Here is a 21,399-nt window from a genome sequence, read left to right as displayed (position 1 = left end):
TATTCAACAACACACTTGGACATGAAAATACACTTACTAAGAGAACAGTAGCAGCTCAAAATGTAGCATGTGCTCACAATGAAAGTTCCATGTTGTCCAGTCACCATGGTAATGTGGGATGCACATCTTACCTTCCATTTCCACTCAGTTGGCCTGGTGAGCGAGGTGGTGTCAGTTAAGGTTGGAGAAGACTAGGGAGGTTTTGAGTTCTTGGTTGACAATGGGAAATCTGAACTGCTGCGGGGAAGGTATGTTGTCAGTGATATTTTCAAGGCTGTTTCTTCAAAGGGCAGTTAATGTTTACTGAATATATTTTCCTCTTGATTTTTTCATCTTCAACACTGAATCTTCTCTCCTGAGATTTAAGTATTTGGTGATATTATTTTATCACTCAACTCATATATTTGCTTGTTCTATTGACCTGGTTACAGCAAATGTTTTTCTAAATTTAGAAAATAAACCATTCCTAATGCCAATAACATGTGTGCTCTTAAAGTGAATTACAGGAGGAGGACACCCACCTTGCTTTCATGAGATGAAGACATAAAGTGAGAGAGAGTATATGGATGCTAAGTAAGGCAATATATATCCCATGACAGGGCAATTAGAAACCAAACCCATCTCAATGTATATGAACATCTAAAAAGAATGTTAGAGAAGTCTAAATCAAGACATTTGTAAAAGAAAAGAGGACTGAGATTTCAGGAAAAGTTTCCAATTGGTTGATGACTACAGGATCCCAGGGGTTTGGGGACTACTGGGAAGGAGGCAAAAAGGACAGTGCTTTGAGGTCAGTGGAGTGGATGTCTGATAATGGAGGAAATGAGGGCCTCAGTGGTCTACAGGGGGAGGATCCATTGGTGGAGGTTCACAGGTTAGAGCTAGTGGTGGTTCCATCTAGGCAGATAAGTCTCTGGCCCCTGGCCATGCAGGATCTAGGAAAAGGCTTGGAAAGCCAGGAGCAGGAATACGTCTGATCAGAGCTGGTGCATCTGGAGAAATGACATTTCAACCAGGGGTTGTCTGACTGCTCAGATGATGGCTCAGAATATTAGACTGCAGACATGGGGCAGGCCAGCTTCTGACATGGAAACAACAAAGCATCAGCCCAGAGTATCCATTTCCCTGATTAATCACCACTAACAGGCCATCCAGGTGGGAAAAGCACAAGGAAACTTCATTCTGGGCACAGCTATCAAGTGGCAGTTGGTTTAGAATGTCCTAAGTTCTCAAAACAGTTGGTGAGCCCCAGAGAACTCTGATGATTTAGATGGTCAACTGCTCATCAGGAAGGCTCACTGGGAGGCAGCTGGCAGTGAGACGACCCTGGGGGAGGATGGCTTCAAGTGTGGACTCTACCATTGACCTTAAGATAGGCTTCATTTGCATGAAATCATCATTTTTAAGCCAGTAATTGTAATGAAGAGACAGGAGCCCGGGTTATAACTTGAACATTTTTCATGGTGTCTGCTACTGAAACCTCATGCCAAAGAGGCCTGAAGGAAGGAGTATTTGAAAAGAACTGAGAAGAGTTCTGGCTTCCTGGTTCTAGGATATATACTAGAGGACTCAATTGCTCAGGGATTTCTGGTCCCAGGTAAATAGCTACATTCCTGTCCCACATCCACTACTCATCATTCTTGTGAATCTGGGCAAGTCACATAATATCTCTAAATTTCAAACACCTAAACTCAAACTTGTGGTGGACAGACTCTGCTCCACCCATCCCTTTAGGCTGATATGGAGTCACAGGAGGTCACAGATATTCTCCATGAGCTTTACAGATATCCATCTGTAAAGAATGAGGAATAGACTTTCTTGACCCATTGCTCTGGAGGATGACTTCTGTTTGACACCTCTCTGTTCAAACACTGTCAATGATTGAGCTAATTTTTCCACACATTTAATGAAGTGTCCTATTTAATGACAGGACACATTAGCACCCATATGAAGCACGAGTCCTCTTAAGGATGCATGGATGTGATCATTGTCAGCCTTATACCATTACGTGGATCAGTTGCACACTTTTTGCAAACAATTCAGAAGGGGTTTATTTAACTGCACAGGTATTCAATTTTTGAGGTAGGATTTGAACAAAAGCCACATACATAACCACAGCCTCTGCTGATGGTCACTGTTTTCTCGCCTTTCTATGATTCTACCTTAGTAATTCTTTTTGACCACACAATATTGTGTTGGGTTGTAGACCTCACACATTGCAATGTTATCCTAAAGCTCAATCTGACTCAGGTGCTTTGCTGCCCCAATGGTGAAAAATGAACTCAGTAGTGTGAAATCTAATAACATTCAAATTCCTCCTTCAAAATTTATTAAACATAATTTTTGTTATTTTTTTAAAAATTTTTATTAGTTATTCGTGGACCTTTATTTATTTATTTATTTAAATGTGGTGCTTGGAATCAAACCCCATGCCTCACACATGCAAGGCAAGCACTCTCCAAATGAGCCACAACCTGAGACTCAGATTTTATTATTTTTAACTCTGTTAACAGACTGCAAAAAATACATCAGAACTTTTTTTTCTAATATTCAATTGTAACATTGTCTCCCCTGCTCTGCTGACTAATACTCTACTCTCACCTTCTATGATCAATTTTTCAGTTTCCACAAAAGAGTGATATTACGCAGCATTTATCTTTGTGTCCCCGACCTATTTCTAATAACACAATTATCACCTCTTGTTGTTGAAAATGACAGAGCAAAAAAATACAAGAAATATTTAAGTTTCTGAGCATACTGTTACTGTATAAATATATACTTGAATTCAAAGCTCAAATTATACCCCCAGATATTTACAATGATCACTTATCAATTAAAACTGGTTGAACTGTTATTTGAATTATTATTGATGACCCTGTGTTTTCTTGCTAGCATCTCGTCAACAGCTCTGTTTTATCACATTTCCCAGGCCGTTGCCTCCCTTGTTGGAAGAAACCCCCAAACGAAGAAGACATACACAGGCCTTGATACAGAGGAGTCTGCCTCTGGCCACCAAGCAGTGTTGAGCCAAATGAAGAGTCCAACGAAGGTACTGTGGAAATCCTGAAATTGTGTCCATTCTGCAATAATGATTCCAGTTGATTCAAAGTTCCGATTCTTCTTTTACTTAACTTGTACAAATTTACATGCTTTGAGTCATTCAGCAGTGCTATAGCTCCAGAAGTAAAGATCTAGTTACCTTTTAATTTGGTGCACTTGATTCTTTCAAATGTTGATGCACATCTGGGTTGGTCATACAATGTATTTATGGTGAATGCTACAAACATTGAAGTGATTGTATCACTATAGTATGCTGACTTGTAGTTCTATAGAATAAGCAGGGAGGGAGTGTAATAGCTGAGTCCTATGAGTTCCATCTTGGGCTTTTCAGGAATCTGCACATTGCTTTCCAGAGTTGTCATAATAATTTACAGACCCACCAACATTGTGTCAGTGTAACTTCTTTCTCCTATCCTTCCTGGTATTTCTATGCTTATCCAGTTTTCCCAGCAGTATTGGTTTAAATCATAATCTCCTCTCTAACATATATTTTGGTGCTGTTGTATGGTATCAGGTGAATGTAAGTATCAGGTGGGTTGTCTCTGCGTGGTATATTCTATTCAAGGATCTTCATATCTATTTTCAGTTCAATAAGATACTGTTTTTGCTACTCATCTCTGTAGTAAAATATAAGATTGGTTATTACATTTTCTTGCTCAGAATTGCTTTGCCAAATAATTGTTGTTATTATTATTATTATTATAAAATAATAATAATTAATATAATAATAATTATTATTATTACTATTGTTCTCATCATCATCTCAAATGAATTTCAGGGTTGGTTTTTCAATACTGTAAGGAATATCATTTGTAGTTTGAAGGGGATTGTATTGAATTCATTGGACCTGGATATTGCTGTTGATATTATGGCCACTTTGACAATATTAATTCTGCCTATCCAAGAACACAGAACTTCTTTGCCCCTTCTGAGGTCTTCTTCCATTTCTTTTTCAGTGTTCTATAGTTTTTGTTGTAGAGATCTTACATCCTGTTTGGTAGATTTATCCCCAGGGCCTTTTTATATTATTATAAAGGAAATGGTTTTCTTGAATTCTATATCAGTTGCATCAATGTTGGAGTATAGTGACAATATTGATTTATTTGTGTTGATCATTTATCCTGCTACATTGCTAAATTTATTAGTTCTAGAATTCTTCTGGTGAAAATTTCTGGGCCTTCAAAATATAGAATCATGTCACCAGGTAATGTGGACAATTTGAATTTTTCTTATTATATCCTTTTAATTTCCTACTTTTGCCTGATTGTGCTGACATTACTTCAGAAAAATACATTGAATAAAATTGGCAAAAGTAGACATTTTTTTCTTGTTCTTGATATTTGAGGAAGACCATTCATTTTTAACTCTGTTCAGTGTGATGTGCTTTGGATTTCTCATATATGGCTTTTATAATATTGAAACTAAGTTCCTTCTATTCTAGGTTTCTCCTTTGTTTTTGAAATGAATTGTTTCTCCTTTTTATTCATTACCTTTCTACATCTATTTTATGAATCTTGTTCTTAATTCCAACTATGGGTGTGCTAGTCAGCTTCCCCCCCACCCACTCTGCTGCCCATGGATCAACCTTTCCATGCTTCCTGGGCTTATGGTCTGGGCAGCTATTCACAGCAGCCCATTTTTACACCAGCTCCTTCAAATTCTCAATCCCCTTCAGCTGGTCCTGGGAGGCACCAGGCTCAAGGAGGAAAGGACCAGAGCTTTCCTGCCCATCTGCGACTTGAGGTCCTCTGGGGAGAATGCTCTCCATGCCTTTTGCTCTAGCTCAGCCAGGCAAAGCCTAGGTGCTGTGGCAGGTGCCTTTCAGGTCCATGTGTGCCTACCTGCTCAGATCTCCCAGCTCCTGGCTCCTGCAGTGGCAGCATCAGCTTGGCTGTGTCAAGGTGGCTCCTGCCTTGCTTCTTGGGACAGCAGGAATCACAGATCTCCCTTCATGTACAGTGTGCAGTGCAAAGAAGCCTCTTCTTCAGCCAAGAAAACGTTGCCTCTATGATCTCAGGATTTTCACACTGAATCTGTCTATTTTGTTTCTGTGCATTTTCCCTCTTTCTGTGATCTAGCTGTGCTACTATTCCTGCTGCTGCTGCTGCTGCTGCCACAATCAGCTTGGATCCAATGTACTTTCTTTTTTTGTCTTTGTTTAATATAGCCAAGTTTCTGATTCTCTAAGACTCCCTGAGTGTCCACTATTGAGTTTTAGTGAAACCCCTCTTTTGCCCACCTGAGAGGAAGGAGTATTCAAGCTGTTTGCATTACAGGTTGTGGAGCTGCAAGAAATAAAGGTTCTCTATATCTTAAATTTGCTTCTGTCTTGTAATGTATTATTTCTTTTGCTTGAGTTTTTGACTTTATATGCCTGTATGATTTTTTTCCATTCACGATTAAATTTTGGTGACTTCCTTTAGTTCCCCTCTCACTGAGAAGCAGTCTTCTTGCCTTCTAAGTCTGGCACTGAAGAACTGTCGTGGGTGCATCCTTCCTCCAATTTGCCAACTTCTCTTCTCCTGACAGCAAATTTGCACAATTTCTCAACATGCCAAGAAATGATTGGGACCAAAATATATTTTATCTTGATGAATACCTCATGTTAACTTGAAAACAAATTTTATTCTCTCACTGTTGTATGAAGTATTTGTACAAATGCCAAATAGATCTATGTGATTGATCATGGTTTTGGTAAATTCCTAGGGTTGCCATGTCTAAGTACCAGCTTTCTTGGGTTGAAGTATTGCAAGTGTACTATCTTAGAGCTCTATTCCCTAGGAATCCCACATTGACCTGTTAGCAGAAACATGCTACTTCTGAAAACTTTAAGGAAGGATTTTTCCTGCCCATTCTTAACTGTTACTGGTTTGGTGGCCATCCTTGATATGCTTGGTTTTCAACTGCAGCACTTTACGTTCTGCTTGCATCATCACATGGCATTAGTCTCTCATGAATGAGCCCCATCTTCATGAGAACAGATGCCCTATTTGGAGAATGGGTCCACCCTGTTCAAAGAGGATACTTTTAATTGCTAAGATCACAATGACTCTCATTTCAAACCCAGTAAAATTTGGAGGTACTGTTTAAGTTCTAACTTAACCATGTTTAGAAGTTAAACATGTATTTGCGTGGAAGTAATTTGACCCATAACAGAAATGATTGATTCAAAAGTATACTTTTTCTTTACTTCTTGATGGATCTGTCAAGTGTTATAAAGGAATGCTGAAACCTTCTAGTGTAACAGTAGAATATTTAATTTCTCATTGTAGTTCCTTCCATTTTTAGTCTATTTTGTTTTTTTTCCTGGTATGCTCCTTCTCTTGCCATTCAAAAACCATCATGTTCCAGCAATAATTGAGCCTGTGTGTGTTAAACAACCATCTCCATACACTCTAGACCCATGTCCACAGTTAGGAAGCCCCTGGAGTGTTTCTTCAGCAAACCAATATACTGACAGTTACTCTATATTTCCCTAGATTGCTATCAAGTCATAATAGAGGTGGTATCCGTTGATTTGGGAGGAGACCAAATACATCGCATTGCTGAGGTAATGTGACCCTTCTTTGTCTAAGATATAAGTGTTATTTTATTCCTTTTAATTCAAATTCCTGCATGAAAATATGACAGTGTTCATTATAGGTGACTCATAGGTGGTGGAATTACAACTGCTCATCTATTCCCTGTGAGAATGATTCAAGATGACATTCACATATGAGAACAACCATTGTCAAATGATGGTAGTGAGCATTTTCTTCAGTGGCACTTTTCCTTGATAGAAAAAGAATTTTGTGCATATCATCAAATTGTACCTGAGAAATCCCTCATGCAAAGCTCATGTCTTTTCACAGATGCCCTCTGCCTTACTTTGTGATCTTTGCCCCAACTGCTGTTTCCCATCTAGTTAACTAATGTCACCAGAGCCAACAGTAGACTTGTGAAAATGATCTCCTGCTCACACTGTCTTCCTTTCTGTAACTACAGGTAGCCTCTGCAACAAATGAGCAAAGTAAGTATTCTCAGCTCCCTAACATGCTGAGGAAAACCTCTGTATTTAGATAGGTCAGACATTCCTTCCTGTTTCTGTGTAAAAAGTTATCCTGGATTTAGATTTTGTTTGGAAATGAGGATTGGGATATGGTGACAAAGTGATAATCCAGTGAAGGATTGTGGCCATCTACCATGATCCTGAAACAGCTGTCTTTTGGGTGGTGTGCATTTATGTGAATGAGCATGGGGCGGTATCTCTGAGCATGTCCATGTGTAATAATTGTGTATGTGTTTGTGAGGCTATGGGAGCTTCTTCAGAAATTCTCTTCTAACATGCCCAGAACAAGCATCCATTTTCTAAAAATAAAAACCCACACTAATGCATGATATGTTGGATATAATTTCTTCCCACTTCATGACACCCAAATGTAAAGTTGTGGTTACTAGGCCCTCTCTGTAGATAGAGATGTTGCTGAGCCAAAAGTACAGGTTCTTCACTCTGTAAGTGAAAGAAGCTTTAAGAATTCAGGAAATTATCCTGATGTTGATGCTTTGGGATAGGGAACTGTATACATCACTTCACGATATAACACATTGCAGGTGATTACAATATATTAGTAATAACTAATCTCCTACAGAGATGTGAAATATTTTGCATACTTTTAAAGTGTCCTCAGTGGTCATCTCTAGAGACAAACATACCTCTAAAGGTACAAAATAAGAAACACACATATCACACCTGGTTCCAATCTACTGCAAACCCAAAGGCTGTGCTTCTCATTCATTCTTGTTCTTATCTTTGCTGTATATTTTCACTGATGTCCATATCAAGAAATGCCCTGAACTATTCATAAGCAATAAATCAGTATACTAATCGTTATTCTGCATCCTCCTAGTTCCCCCAAATAGCATGGTGGAGTTCACTCCTGAAGAAAGCATGACTCGAGAGACCCCATCAAAAGCCATAGTAAGGTTGCTTATCTTCCTCTGAAATCCAAGTGTTGCTCTTTAGTTTCTCTTTCTCTTGTAATATGATATGGTTTCCTTGAGATGACATACACAATTTCCTGAGTGTGCAGATTCTCACTGGGGTGTCTGATGCCAAATGAGACCTCACTGAAGGCAACATTAACAAGAAACAGTATCAACTACACACTGTATGATAACAAGCTTTGTGCCTGGCTGTGGTTTTCCCTCCTGGCCATCGAATTCCTGAATTATCACCTAATATAGATCTGTGACACAAATCCCCTAGAAAAGCTTGTGTCAATTGGTGAGAGTGCATTAGCTATGTGTTCCCTTGATTTTCCCACATTCTCATTGGATTTTCTAATGTCACCAAGTAAACAAAAGATTTGAGCACACAGGACAGAGCATGGCTTGATCTTCATAGTGACTCCTTTTCGTATTTACAGGAGGATTCAAGAGGATCCATAGTTGGTATGTATCCTGGCCTCACTCTCTTCCTGTTGCAAAATATAGATGATGCCAAGAGTCGGAGAGTCTTCCTTCCTTTTGAGTGCAGAGTCTCAGTGATTCCACTACCTCCTTGAGAATGAGACGTGAGGGAGTTGTGGTCCAAATTAATTTTAAAAAAATCTATGGCATTCTGCATATTTCCTTGAAGCACCTGAGTAAGTTGAGCAAAGTGGTTAGGTCAATGAGAGTTTTATACATGTGTCTCTGTGTGCATTCATGCAACATGATTCTGAGTGTGCCTTTGTGTTTGTTTTTGCACATTTGTTTTTTCTCTAGATATATACATGCCAAGATGCCAATGTCCACATGTTTAAACAAAAAAAGCCATCTCCATTAGATCATGATTTTGTATATGTGTAAAGAGATCAAACTGTAAACTTTCCATGTGTGCAGTTCATTCCACACCAATACCTCAATTAACATGCAAAACATATCCCACCAAAACCCAGAAAATTTTCACCACACTCTATAAGGAAAAAGCTCGGGTTCATTCCTGTCACTGCACCAGTAGCAACTTAGTTTAATAGCAAACCTCCCCTGTCAGTGGGCCCTGTGTTTAGTCAGTGCATGTGATTGTTCACAACACTTTACTCATGAAAAATTTTCATGTTCATATACATTTTCTGTGAGAGGTGTCAGAATTCATCTTCCAATCCCCATTCTAGGCACAAGTTTCTGGACAGGGCCAATCCTTAACAGTGACCCCCAGGTCCACCAATACACTATGCTCACTTATGGTGGGTATCTGAGACAGAGGAGATACACAGGCCAGAGGTTACTGTAGCTAAGGAAGGGCTTACTTTGCATGTTCCAACTGACACTGAAAGCTACCTTATTGGGTCTTTTTGTAGACATTTCTTTGTAGAAACATGTTTTAACTGGATGGATTTTCATGGGGCCTGATTAGCACAACTGCAGCTCATCTAGTTACAGAGCAAAAGGTGGGCTCTAGTGAAGGTCCAGCTCAGCACAGCAGTGTTGTCTGATCCCTAGTTTAGATCTGTGCTGCCCCCTGTGTGTCCTGCAGGATATCACCTTGACAGTATATATGATAGGTCTTCATACTGTCACTCTCAAATGCTGTCTAGGTCCTTCTATTCATACATACATGGATACTGACACTGACTGGTCACCGTGAGGGTAGAACCACTGTGGTCATCATTCCTTCTCATCCCTGAACCCCTCCCTGGGCAGAGTGTCTTCATCTTAGTCCATGGCATCATTTGATAAATGCAACTCTATGCTAAGATCTCACTTGTCAAGCATGTGGGGCTCTACAATGAACCAGGTATCCACCTGGGATCTGACCAGGACCAGCCAGAATCAGTAGGTAAGTTAAGAAGATAGCATTGTGTCCAAGCTTTTCACACACATATCTCATGAGCTCTAGGTGGGACGTGCTTGACCTTGTGCAGAGCCATCTGGATCTTAATGTTGACTTTGTTTATGTAGATTCCTCAGGCCCTCAGAGAGTTCCTGGCACTTTTCACTTTTGCATGACTCCACAGACTACTTATAAATGAGGAGTATGAGGAGTGAGAACATGCTGGCAAACTGCTGTCCAAGGAAACCCAGGGGAAGGAAATTATTGCCTGCTTCATCTTTGAACTCCAGGTCTTGGCCATCCAAAGTAACAGTATTTTAAATTTTATTTTAATTTTAAAACAAAACTTTCAAAGTGGTTAGTAGACCCATGTGCATAACGCAGAGAACATTTCCTTTTGTCTTGTGAGCAACTGGTCTGATGCTGGCACAGTATATATTCTGCGTGTTTATATTCCTGAAACTGTTGGCATTACAGTTTGCATGTCAGCTTGGTCTGTTTCAAGGAGACAGTGAAAATGTTCCAGTGGAAGAAAGTAGTTAAAATTTGACTCCTTACAGCAACACTCTCTCATTAGAAGGTTTGCAATTGTTTGCAGCATCCTGTTTGAGGCCTCTGACTCCCCAGAACTCAGAGAGGGTCTGAGAACCCAGAACAGAGATGAGGATGTTCCTGACTATTAATATTAGTATCACTATGTTTTTCTTTCTAATAAGGAAACCCAGAAACTGAATAAATTATACAGTTGGGTGTGTTTAGCTTACAGTTCTGGAGATACAAAAGCATGGCACTGGCAAACACTTGGCTTTAGTCAATACCCTCTTACGTGCATTGCATGATTGGTGGTGTCAGCAGGGATGCAGGTGCAGGAGGGAGACATCACATGGGGAGACAGGAAGCCAGCAAGGATCAGATGATTCATTTGCTCTTCTTATATAACAGGATCTAACAAGGGTTTGAGAAATCTATATTCTTACTTCTGACTCTCATACCGTCAAATGTCCTCAACACCTCCAAGCAGACCCTTCCTCATACAGATTTCACAAATCTCATTGTGGCCATACTGAGAACCAAGCCTCAATCACACAATCCAGTGTGGGATAAAAAACATCCAACCCTAGCAACCATCATAAGCTTAATTGTGTAGAAGAAAGCATGAGTCAGTCTTAAGTAACTCTGTTGATGGTGTCTGTGTCTCTAAAGGTTGGATATGGAACAAGGAATATGATTCCAGCTGTGATGAGGAGGAGCCTGCAGGTAGGAACAGCCCTTGGGGTATGGCAAAATGGGAAAGGTTTCCTGGTAGGATTTGAGTTCACCTACTCATGTGGGAGATGAGAAATTGGAATAAAATAGAAATAAACAGAAATGTGTTATTTTCATAAAAATAAGCGTTAGTAGACCTTCTGACATCCTGTTCATAATAAGACAACTTTTGCTTTGCCAGATAAACACAATCTTCCATGTTAAGTCCCTTTCTGTCCTAAATTCGCCTCTAATAAACATAATAAAGCTTGGCTTTCTTTATTGATTATTTTTTGGCATCATTCATGAAAGAAATAAGATCTGCACTTTAGGTTTGACCGACAATGGAAAGAATCTAGTGGGACATACTTTCTTAGAAGCACTTTGAAAACCTGTAATTGAAGCTCTCACTAGTGATAAGCAGTGAGTATGAAGTCACAATTCCACTCTGAATGTTCTCTTTTTAGAGCAGCACTTTCTCTTCCGTGTTTTGTCTATTTCTGGTTGAGAATAAACTCCCAAATGTGGGAGACTTAAAAGAAAATTGTTTCAGTTCTCCTTGAACAGGCCACTGTGTTCTCCTGTGAAAGAATGGAGAGAAGTTCCTCCTTGAACATGTTTCTCACCTCCAGTCTTCATCTAATTCCCAAGCCCTGGGACTAGGAGGAAAATCTGAATTTGCTTGTATTTAAGAGGCCTAAGTCCAGAAAATCAGGGAGACTGTGGCTGCCTCTTGGAGGAACAGGATGACACAGAATCCCTACCAAGTACAGTGGCAGAATGTGAACTGGAAAAGAGCTCTTGGGATGCTAGATCTATTTCTCATTGCAGAGGTGAGGTGATGGAGGCCAGGAGACAGGAATGCAGACAAGAGGAAGAATGGAGAGCTTTGACTGTGGGTTCTAGAACACCAGGAAAAGGAGCAACTCAAGTTCTCACCTTGACTTTAACTCTGCCTTTCCTTTTTCTAAGGCCACATCATCACTATCAAGGCCATGGTCCACAGAGAAAATATAGAAAGTGACTCAGAGGATGAGGAGGAGGAAAAAAGGACTCAAAATCTGCAAGTAATTGATTTTCTATTGGTTTCTCTTAATTATTCTTTCTTATGTAAAGGCTGTAGATTTTCCATGTTTCATCTTTCCCACATTTTATGACTTTTCTAAAGGTGCTTTCCTCATCCAGATCTTTGAGGTCCTTGGACCTTCAATGTCTGTTAAATCTCTCTGCACTAACATTCTTAGTCTTTCCCTGTTTTTTTTTTCACCACAGGCAACACCACTGAATCATGCTGAGAAATACTGCATACCCATACACAATACTGCATACCCATACACTGAGTTTGAGTTGTAGGGAGCATCAGAAATACTGAGTTGTTGCCTGATGCATGAGACACAAACAATATCGTTCTGTTTTACTGACCACCAAATAGCTGGGTTCTCCTGCCTTTGCTGGCTCTGAGTATGCATGAATTTACCCTTCCTTTCCTAGGTTAAGATTACACAATTTGAATGTTGGTCCTCTAACATGAATTGTTTCCAGGGGCCCTCTTCTGATTTAATATGTGGGCTCAATGCAGCAAAAGTGACAAAGCAGTTTAGGAAAAGGAAATGTGAGTCTGGAAAGAATGGGAAGGAGAGCAAAGGTGAAAATATTCTCCATTGTTTTCTTAAGTTTCTTTGTTGTACTTTATGCAATCCATCAGAACCAATTAGTGCACTGAAGGTTCCATAGTTGCATGTGACCATGGCCATGCAAGGAAGGTACAATTTGGTTAAAATCAGTGCAGGACGCTCTCTGAGGAATGGCACTACAGAGGGTAGGGCTGGAGGAGCCAGGGTCCTTGCTCCACCCTGTGTCATCACAGGTGCTGCTCCTCAGGGTCCCAGATGTGTGCTACTCAGCCTTTACACCCAAATGTCCTAGAGAACCCTTCCCATTGCCTCATGTTCACTCTCTAGGGGAGCAGCTCCAGAAGGTTCTGAAGGTGAATGTCCATGGGAATTTGCTCCTGAGGACATTCATAGACACTCTTCCCACAGACAACACTCTCAGCTGAGGGCAGCATACCAGCCTCAGTGCTCCCTGCCCAGACCCCAGGAGAGATCAGGGCCCAAGTTCATCTTGCATATCCTGAGGACAGTTGTGGTGTTTGCCACTCTCTGTGGCCAGCAACTCATCCCAAGTGACCTTTTTACCTTGTTCTGTTTTATAGACCCCATAAGACACTGGGAGAGCAGAGATTTTGGCCCTGGGAGAAGTGATACCTACAGTGCACAGAAGCTGAAATCAACCTGTAAGACTCGGAGCAGGAGCTTGTTTTTCGGTTCGAAAGACATAACTGTCTATATTGTATAGAATTTGCAGATTTATATGTTCTTTGTTTAATAATTTTAATATTAGTACTTCATGTTAAATTTTTATATTAAATTATATTTACTTGGTAACAGTTGCTTTTTAAATTCAATCTGTAAAATAAAACACACTAGGGTAGAGAGGTGGGAGGGAGAAGGGGAATTTCATGGAAGATGGAAGGGGAGACCCTCATCATTATACAGTATACATGTATGATGATGTGAGGAGAAAAAAAAAGAAGTGTGTCACATTAGATTGGGTAGAGAGAAGTGATGCAAGGGGAGGGGAGGGGGAGGGGGGAAAGGAAGGTCAGCAGAATAAAATAGACATTAGTATTACTGTATGTATATACATGACTGCATGACCAATGTGATTCTGCAACCCGTACACTCAGAAAAATGAGAAATTATACCCCATCTTATTCAAAAATATGATATGTCAAGGTCATTGTACTGTCATGTTTAACTAATTAAAACAAATTTTAAAAACACACACACTAAAAGAGGAATATGTTCCTGAGGCAGATCTTGATCAATTACAAAGCTTTTACCTGGTGACTTCCATCACCATCACTCCTCTCCTCCCATACCCCCCTCAGTTTCCTTTTTTGGTTGTTTTTTAGATTGGTATTATAACATTCACTAAATTATTGATGTGGGTGAATAGATGCAATAAAGAATCAAATAATTTAATTACAAGCTAAGTTAAATCCCAATTAAATTTCATAAGTGTTTAATTAATTTATCCATTCATTATCTAACTGAATCTCAAGTCAAAACACCCAATATAAGAAAGGGCTGGGAAACAATTGGAAATATTCATTGATGAAAAATTGTGGTTTTACATTTTATATCCTTTTTTCAATCAAGAACAATATTTTTTGTAATATCACATACATATAAAACAAGTTGGAAAACTACATTACAAACTTGTAACGAAGGCTTTAAATACATTAACTGACATGTTTCTCATTGGAAATAGGTTGGTTGCTGTATATATAGTGTATGAAAACTACTAATATAATAAAGTGTAGACAAAATATAAATGTCTGCTCTATGGTAACATATGAGCATCACTCTAATCTAACCATGCTAAAAGTTACATAATAATGTAAAAAATGTCTTAAAACTATATATTTTAATAAGAAATAAATTCAATAAAGAATGATAATACAGGTGCATGTTTTTGGCACCTTTTTAAATATAAGATAATTGTAATTTGGGGGGTTAGTCCCTGTGTCCTCTATTCTCTATCACTGGTCTAAAAGACTGATTTGGTGTGAATAGCATGCTGTTTTTGATACTATTGCTCTGTAGTATAGTTTAAGGTCTGGTATAATGATGCCACCTGCTTCACTTATCCTGCTAAGGATTGCTTTACCTATTCTGAGTCTCTTATTTTTCCCTATGAATTTCATGATTGCTTTTTCTATTTCTATGAGGAATGTCATTGGAATTTTGATGAGAAATGCATTAAACCTGTATAGTGCTTTTGGTAGTATAGTCATTTTGATAATATATTTCTGCCTAACCAAGAACAAGGCAGATCTTTCCATTTTCTAAGGTCTTCTTTGATTTCTCTCTTTAGGCTTCTGTAGTTTTTATTATACAAATCTTTCACCTCTTTTGTTGAGTTGATTCCCAATTATCTTATTTTTTTTAGGTTATTGTGAATGGGGTAGTTTTCCTCATTTCCTTCTCAGAGGATTCTCACTGATATACAGAAATGCCTTTGATTTATGGGTTTTGATTTTATATACTGCTACTTTGATGAATTCAATTACTAGTTCTAGAAATTTTCTGGTGGAGTTTTTGGGGTCTTCTAGGTATAGAATCATATTGTCAGCAAATAGTGCTAATTTAAGTTCTTCTTTTCCTATGTGTATCCCTTTAATTTCTTTCATCTGTCCAATTGCTCTGGCCAATGTTTCAAGAACTATGTTGAATAGAAGTGGTGAGAGAGGGCATTCCTGTCTTGTTCCAGATTTTAGAGGAAATGTGTTCAATTTTTGTCTGTTTAGAATGATGTTGGCCTGAGGATTAGCATAGATAGCCTTTAAAACGCTGAGATATGTTCCTGTTATCCCTAGTTTTTCCAGTGTTTTGAACTTAACTGGATATTGTATTTTGTAAAATGCTTTTTCTGTGTCTATTGTGGTAACCATATGATTTTTACCTTTAAGCCTATTGATGTGTTGAGTTATAGTTTTTGATTTCCATATGTTGAACCAAACTTGCATCCCTGGGATGAATCCCACTTGATCATGGTGCACAAACTTTTTGATATGTTTTTGTATTAGATTTGCCAGATTTTTATTGAGAAATTTGCATCTATGTTCATTAGACATATTGGCCTAAAGTTTTCTTTTTTGATTTGTCTTTGCCTTGTTTGGAGATCAGGGTGATATTGGCGTCACAGAATGAGTTTGGAATGACTGCCTATTCTACTATATCCTGAAATAAATTGAAGAGTGTTGGCATTAGTTCTTCTTTAAAGGACTTGTAGAACTTGCTTGTGTAAACATCCGGTCCTGGGCTTTTCGTGGTTGGTAAGCCTCTGATGGCGTCTTCTATTTCCTCCCTTGATATTGGTCTGTTTAAATTGTTTATATCTTCCTGACTCAATCTGGGCAGATCATATGACTTAAGAAATCTGTCAATTCCTTCAATGTTTTTGGAGTTTAAGATTTTAAAATAATTTCTAATTATCCTCTGTATTTCTGTAGTATCAGTTGTGATATTACCTTTTTCATCACATATGCTGGTAATTTGAGCTCTCTCTTCTCTTCATTAGTGTGGCTAAGGGCCTATCAATTTTATTTAGTTTTTCAAAGAACCAACTTTTTGTTTTGTCAATTTTTTCAATTGTTCCTTTTGTTTTGATTTCATTGATTCCAGCTCTCATTTTAATTATTTCTTGTCTTCTTCTGCTTTTGCTACTGATTTGTTCTTCTTTTCCTAGGGCTTTGAGATGTAGTGTGAGGTCATTTATTTTTTAACATTTTTTTAAAGAAATGAACTTCATGCAATGAATTTTCCTTTTAGTATTGCTTTCATAGTGTCCCAGAGATTTTGATATGTTGTGTCTATGTTCTCATTTACTTCTAAGAATTTTTTAATCTCCTCCTTGATGTCTTCTGGAACCCATTGTTCATTAAGTAGCATATTGTTTAGGCTCCAAGTGATGGAGAAAATTTTGTTTTTTAATTTGTTGTTGATTTCCAATTTCATTCCATTATGATCCAATAAAATGCATGGTAGTATCTCTAACTTTTTGTATTTGCTAAGAGTTGCTTTGTGGCATATTATATGGTCTATTTTAGAGAAGGATACATGTGCTGCTGAGAAGAAAGTGTATGCACTTGGTGCAGGTTGAAATATTCTATATATGTCAGTTAAGTCTAAGTTGTTGATTGTGTGATTGAGTTCTATAGTTTCTTTATTCAACTTATGTTTGGAAGATCTATCCAGTGATGAGAGAGGTCTGTTAAAGTCAACCAAGATTATTGTGTTGTAGTCAATTTGACTCTTGAACTTGAAAAGAGTTTGTTTGATGATCATAGCTGCATCAATGTTTGGGGCATATATATTTATGATTGTTATGGTTTATTGGTGTAGGGTTCCTTGAGCAGTATGTAATGTCCATCTTTATCCCTTTGGATTAAATTTGACTTGAAGTCTACTTTATTTGATATGAGTATGGAAACACCTGCTTGCTTACACAGTCCATGTGAGTGGTATGATTTTTTCCAAACCTTTTACCTTCAGTTTGTATATGTCTTTTCATATCAATTGAGTTACCCAGAGGCAGCATATTGTTGGGTCTTTTATTTTGTGCAATCTACAAGCCCAAGTCTTTTTTTTATTGGTGAGTATAAGCCATTAACATTTAGGGTTACTATTGAGACATGGTTTGTATTTCCAGCCATATTTGTTTATTTTTGTTATTTAAGTTGACGTGGTTTTCCTCTTTGATTAGTTTTTTCCTTTACTGCATACCTCCCTCTGTTGATTTTCATTGCTGTTTTTCATTTCCTGATCATGAAATATTTTGCCAAGGATGTTTGGTAGCACCAATTGTCTAGTTATAAATACTTTTAACTTTTGATTATCATGGAAGGTTTTTATTTCATTTTCAAATCTAAAGCTTAATTTTGCTGGATACAAGATTTTTGATTGGCACCAATTATCTTACAGAGCTTGATATATGTTGTTCCAGGATCTTCTGGCTTTCAGGGTCTGGGTGGAAAAATCTGCCATTATCCCAATTGTTTTTCCCCTATATGTAATCTTATTCCTTTTTCTCGTGGCTTTTAAAATTCTCTCCTTATTTTGCATGTTGGGCATATTCATTATACTGTGCCTTGATGTGGATCTGTTGTGATTTTGTACATTTGGCATCCTGTAGGCTTCTTGAATTTGGATTTCCAATTTATTATTCATGTTTGGAAAGATTTTGGTATTATTTCATTGAATAGATTGTATATTCCTGTGATTTGGTCCTCTATGCCTTCTTCTATCCCAATAACTCTTAAATTTTAGCTCTTAAATATTTAACTCTGAAATTTAAAAATCGTTTTTTGGACTTTTCTTCTTTGCATTACTTTTAAAACATCTTCTTAAGTTTTTCTCTCATGGCATAATCTTCGTATACTTCAGATATGAGAGGAAATGTATTTTTAAAAATGCCTTCTGCCCTTGGAGGGCACTATAGTGACTGAACAGTACATGAAATTGTAATACTTTTCAAATCACTTCACCAATGACTTGCCTGACCGAGTTCATGAATGTTGCATCAGCACACAGTTCATTCAGAGAGAGTATGACTTTTCTATGAGAAGAAAAGTTTCCTAGAAGTCTTTCACTGTAACTCCCTCTCTCACTGTGTAGTCAAGGGCCATATGTCTCCCATGGAAGCCTTCTTACCAGTCTCTTGGGGTAGACATTGAAAGATGACCAGTGCTTGGAATGATTTGGTCCCTAATACTTTACTATTATTCAGTACAGGTTCTAGAACCACTTTCATCCACACAGGGGTGGAGTTGGTGGACAAAAAGCTGAGATGGAAGACAATGTTTTATTTGTATTTTGTTTGCCTAGATGGTAAGACAAATGAACAAACAAGTCCCTCATCTTGCTGCACTGACCACAGGCAAGCAAAGGCAATGATCACTTAAATGATCAGCAGGCAGGATGGTCAAGTCATTATTGGGCAAAGAGTTCAGAAATAGAAGTTCATAGGTTAGTTGCCTATGAACTCCACCTTCGGTCACAACCCTTTGGAAAGGATGGAGACACATATTTTGCCTTCAAACTTTAGTAGACACTGCACCTCACACAACATTCAGTTCAATGGGGCACTCAAGGACTGAAGTGGCTGGTGCCAATGTGTCAGGTATTTGTAGGGTGTGTAGATCAACCCAGCCTCTGGCCCTGGAGGGACAATCACAGCAGTAGTGTGAGGAGTTCCTTTTGGCATGACAGAGGTCTGTATTTGTCTGATCAAAGGCATTATGGTAGGGTCAGCTGGAGACGAGTACTCAGGGTCACTGGTGAGAGAAAATGTGCAGCTCCAGGTATGGTCCTAGGAGAAGCTGGGCTGTTGCACCAGAGAAAAGGCAAGGTTGGTGATTTAACGTTGGCATCTCTGTAGGTGTCATTTAGAATCAGAAGCTCATACCTGCTGTCTTTAGTTTTACTTTGCTCTATTCTGAGCATCTTCTACATTGATTAGTACATCTGAATCTTCATGTATATGCCCCCGATTCAGTTTGTTCTATTTCCTCCTCCTTCAATTTAACTTTTACTGAGCCTTTGCCTCAGACTATTGTTTTACATCCATTTTCTGTCTCAATCTCTTTAGCTGTAAATCCTCTGGGGCCAAAGTTCCTACCAAGAAAATTAAAATCTAGATATTTAAATTTTTTGAATTTTTTTACACAAATAGAGCACATCTTTTCATTTCTCTGGTTGTACATGATGCAGAGTCACTCCATTTGTTAAATCATGCCATACAAAGGGTAGTAATGCCTTTCTCATTCCACCATCTCACCCCCACACACCCTCCCCTCAACCTGCTCTCCTCTGCTCAATCCAAAATTTCTACTTCTTTCCTTGAGTCTCCCCCAGAATATTATGGACCTGATCCACTTATCAGAGAATATATTTGGAATTTATTTTATTCCATGATAGTCTCCAACTCTGTCCATTTACCTGCCAATGCTATAATTTCATTCTTCTTTAAGGCTCAGTAATATTCCACTCTGCATATGTACCAGTTTGTTTATACATTCAACTGTTGAAGGGCATCTAGGTTGTTTCCATGAATTACCTACTGTGAATTCAGCTGCTATGATCACTGATGTCACTGCATTACTATGGTGTGCTGATTTTAAGTCTTTTGCATATACACCTAGGAGTGGGAAAGCTGTGTCAAATGGTGGTTCCCTCAAATTTTTCTAAAGAATCTCCAATCTGCTTTCCAAAGTGGCCACACCATTTTTTTAGTGGCAAAAATCTGAATATTCTTTTACAGACACATTCAGTTTCTGTCATAACTGAACAATAGTTCCCCCATAATCAGGCAATTTTGCACTTTTTCTTTTTTGTACTGCCATTTAATGTGTGTACGTGTCTTTAGGTACTCTGCTAATTTCTTCCTCTGTCAACTGCTAGAAGTGGCTGAAGATCCTGCAGAATTTGGACAGGCTGCTCAAGAGCTTCTTGTCCTTCACCAACTGCATCAGGTTATCTGGGATTACCACTTCCCCTGACCATATTCCAGACTCCACAGATCACTTCACCCAATGCTATGACACCAGCACCATACAGGAGGAATGGGCAGGGGCAACCCCTGGGCACTGTCTGCTGAGGACTCAGTGTGTCTCTCTGCACTGGTCCCTGCTCTGGGTCCAGAGCTGAGCCCCATGGAGGCTTGTCTATGCACTACAGTGAAAGTTGAGGAATGTGTATATATTACACTATAAGGAGATATAGCGACATATGCCACAGTGGTTCTGGTGGCCCAGCTGTATGGACAATCTTATGCCCTAGATGTATGCTAATAGAAGAATTGGTGATAGGAGACAAAATCTGCTGTTTAGGGAAAGCCCCACAGAACAATCCTAATGTAGGCCATGGGAGTTTTGGAACAGTCATGTCACCTGATGTAGAGAATTGCACACCTTTTGAATTACAGCTCATGGTGCAAAGCCTGGTAGGTACAAAACAACACCAGTCATCACTTGAACATGAGGCCATAACTGTGTGATTTGCCAGTCAGAAGGTCAAGGAGGCTCAGCATAGTGGATAATTTGCATCTGGGAAGGAGCAAGAGCAGGGCTTGCTCCCAGTACTCTGCATGGGCACATGGTAAAGGCCCCATATCTCCAAGTTTCCAGTACCAGACACTCTCCCAGGAGTCCCATGTATGTTCCATGGGTGGAGATGAGGCTTTGGGTACAAGGTGAGTGTGACACTACTGCTACCTGACGGCTCCAGTTCAACAATGTCTAATAATAATACAGTGAAACCTGATTATGCAACGTCTCCTAACCACATTAAAATTAAAAAGGCATGCATAATTATTTTAATAATGTTATATAACCCACTATATCAAAGAAGTATCATTTCCACAAAGATTGAATGAACATTATTTATGATATAATTTACATTCTTTTTCTCATGTCGTTTCTTTGAAATATGTTACATGTTAATTTGGACAGTGAAATTTTCTCAGAAACGTCTGATTTGTTTTCTATTTTCTCATTTACATTTGTTAAGGTAGACTTACTTAACCAAATAACCAAAGCATGATTGGTAATTTTCTAACCACTGAGTTGTTAACAGAAATAACATTTACCCTTTGATATTTACAAGCACATAATATAAATATGATTCATGATTTTTAGAATGAATTCAACTTTGAAGGAAAATGATGTTTGTTTC

At 38.6% G+C, this 21,399-nt stretch overlaps 1 pseudogene; it reads right to left on the bottom strand.

Annotated features, from left to right (window-relative positions):
• Nucleotides 1–18,581: 18,581 nt before the first annotated feature.
• LOC144253795 (KH domain-containing RNA-binding protein QKI pseudogene) lies at nucleotides 18,582–19,430 on the bottom strand (annotated as a pseudogene).
• Between the last annotated feature and the right edge of the window lie 1,969 nt (nucleotides 19,431–21,399).

The sequence above is a fragment of the Urocitellus parryii genome, chromosome 3 (genome assembly GCF_045843805.1).
Source record: "Urocitellus parryii isolate mUroPar1 chromosome 3, mUroPar1.hap1, whole genome shotgun sequence".
In the NCBI taxonomy this organism is placed as follows: domain Eukaryota; kingdom Metazoa; phylum Chordata; class Mammalia; order Rodentia; family Sciuridae; genus Urocitellus; species Urocitellus parryii.
This window is presented reverse-complemented; position numbering and strand designations above follow the sequence as displayed.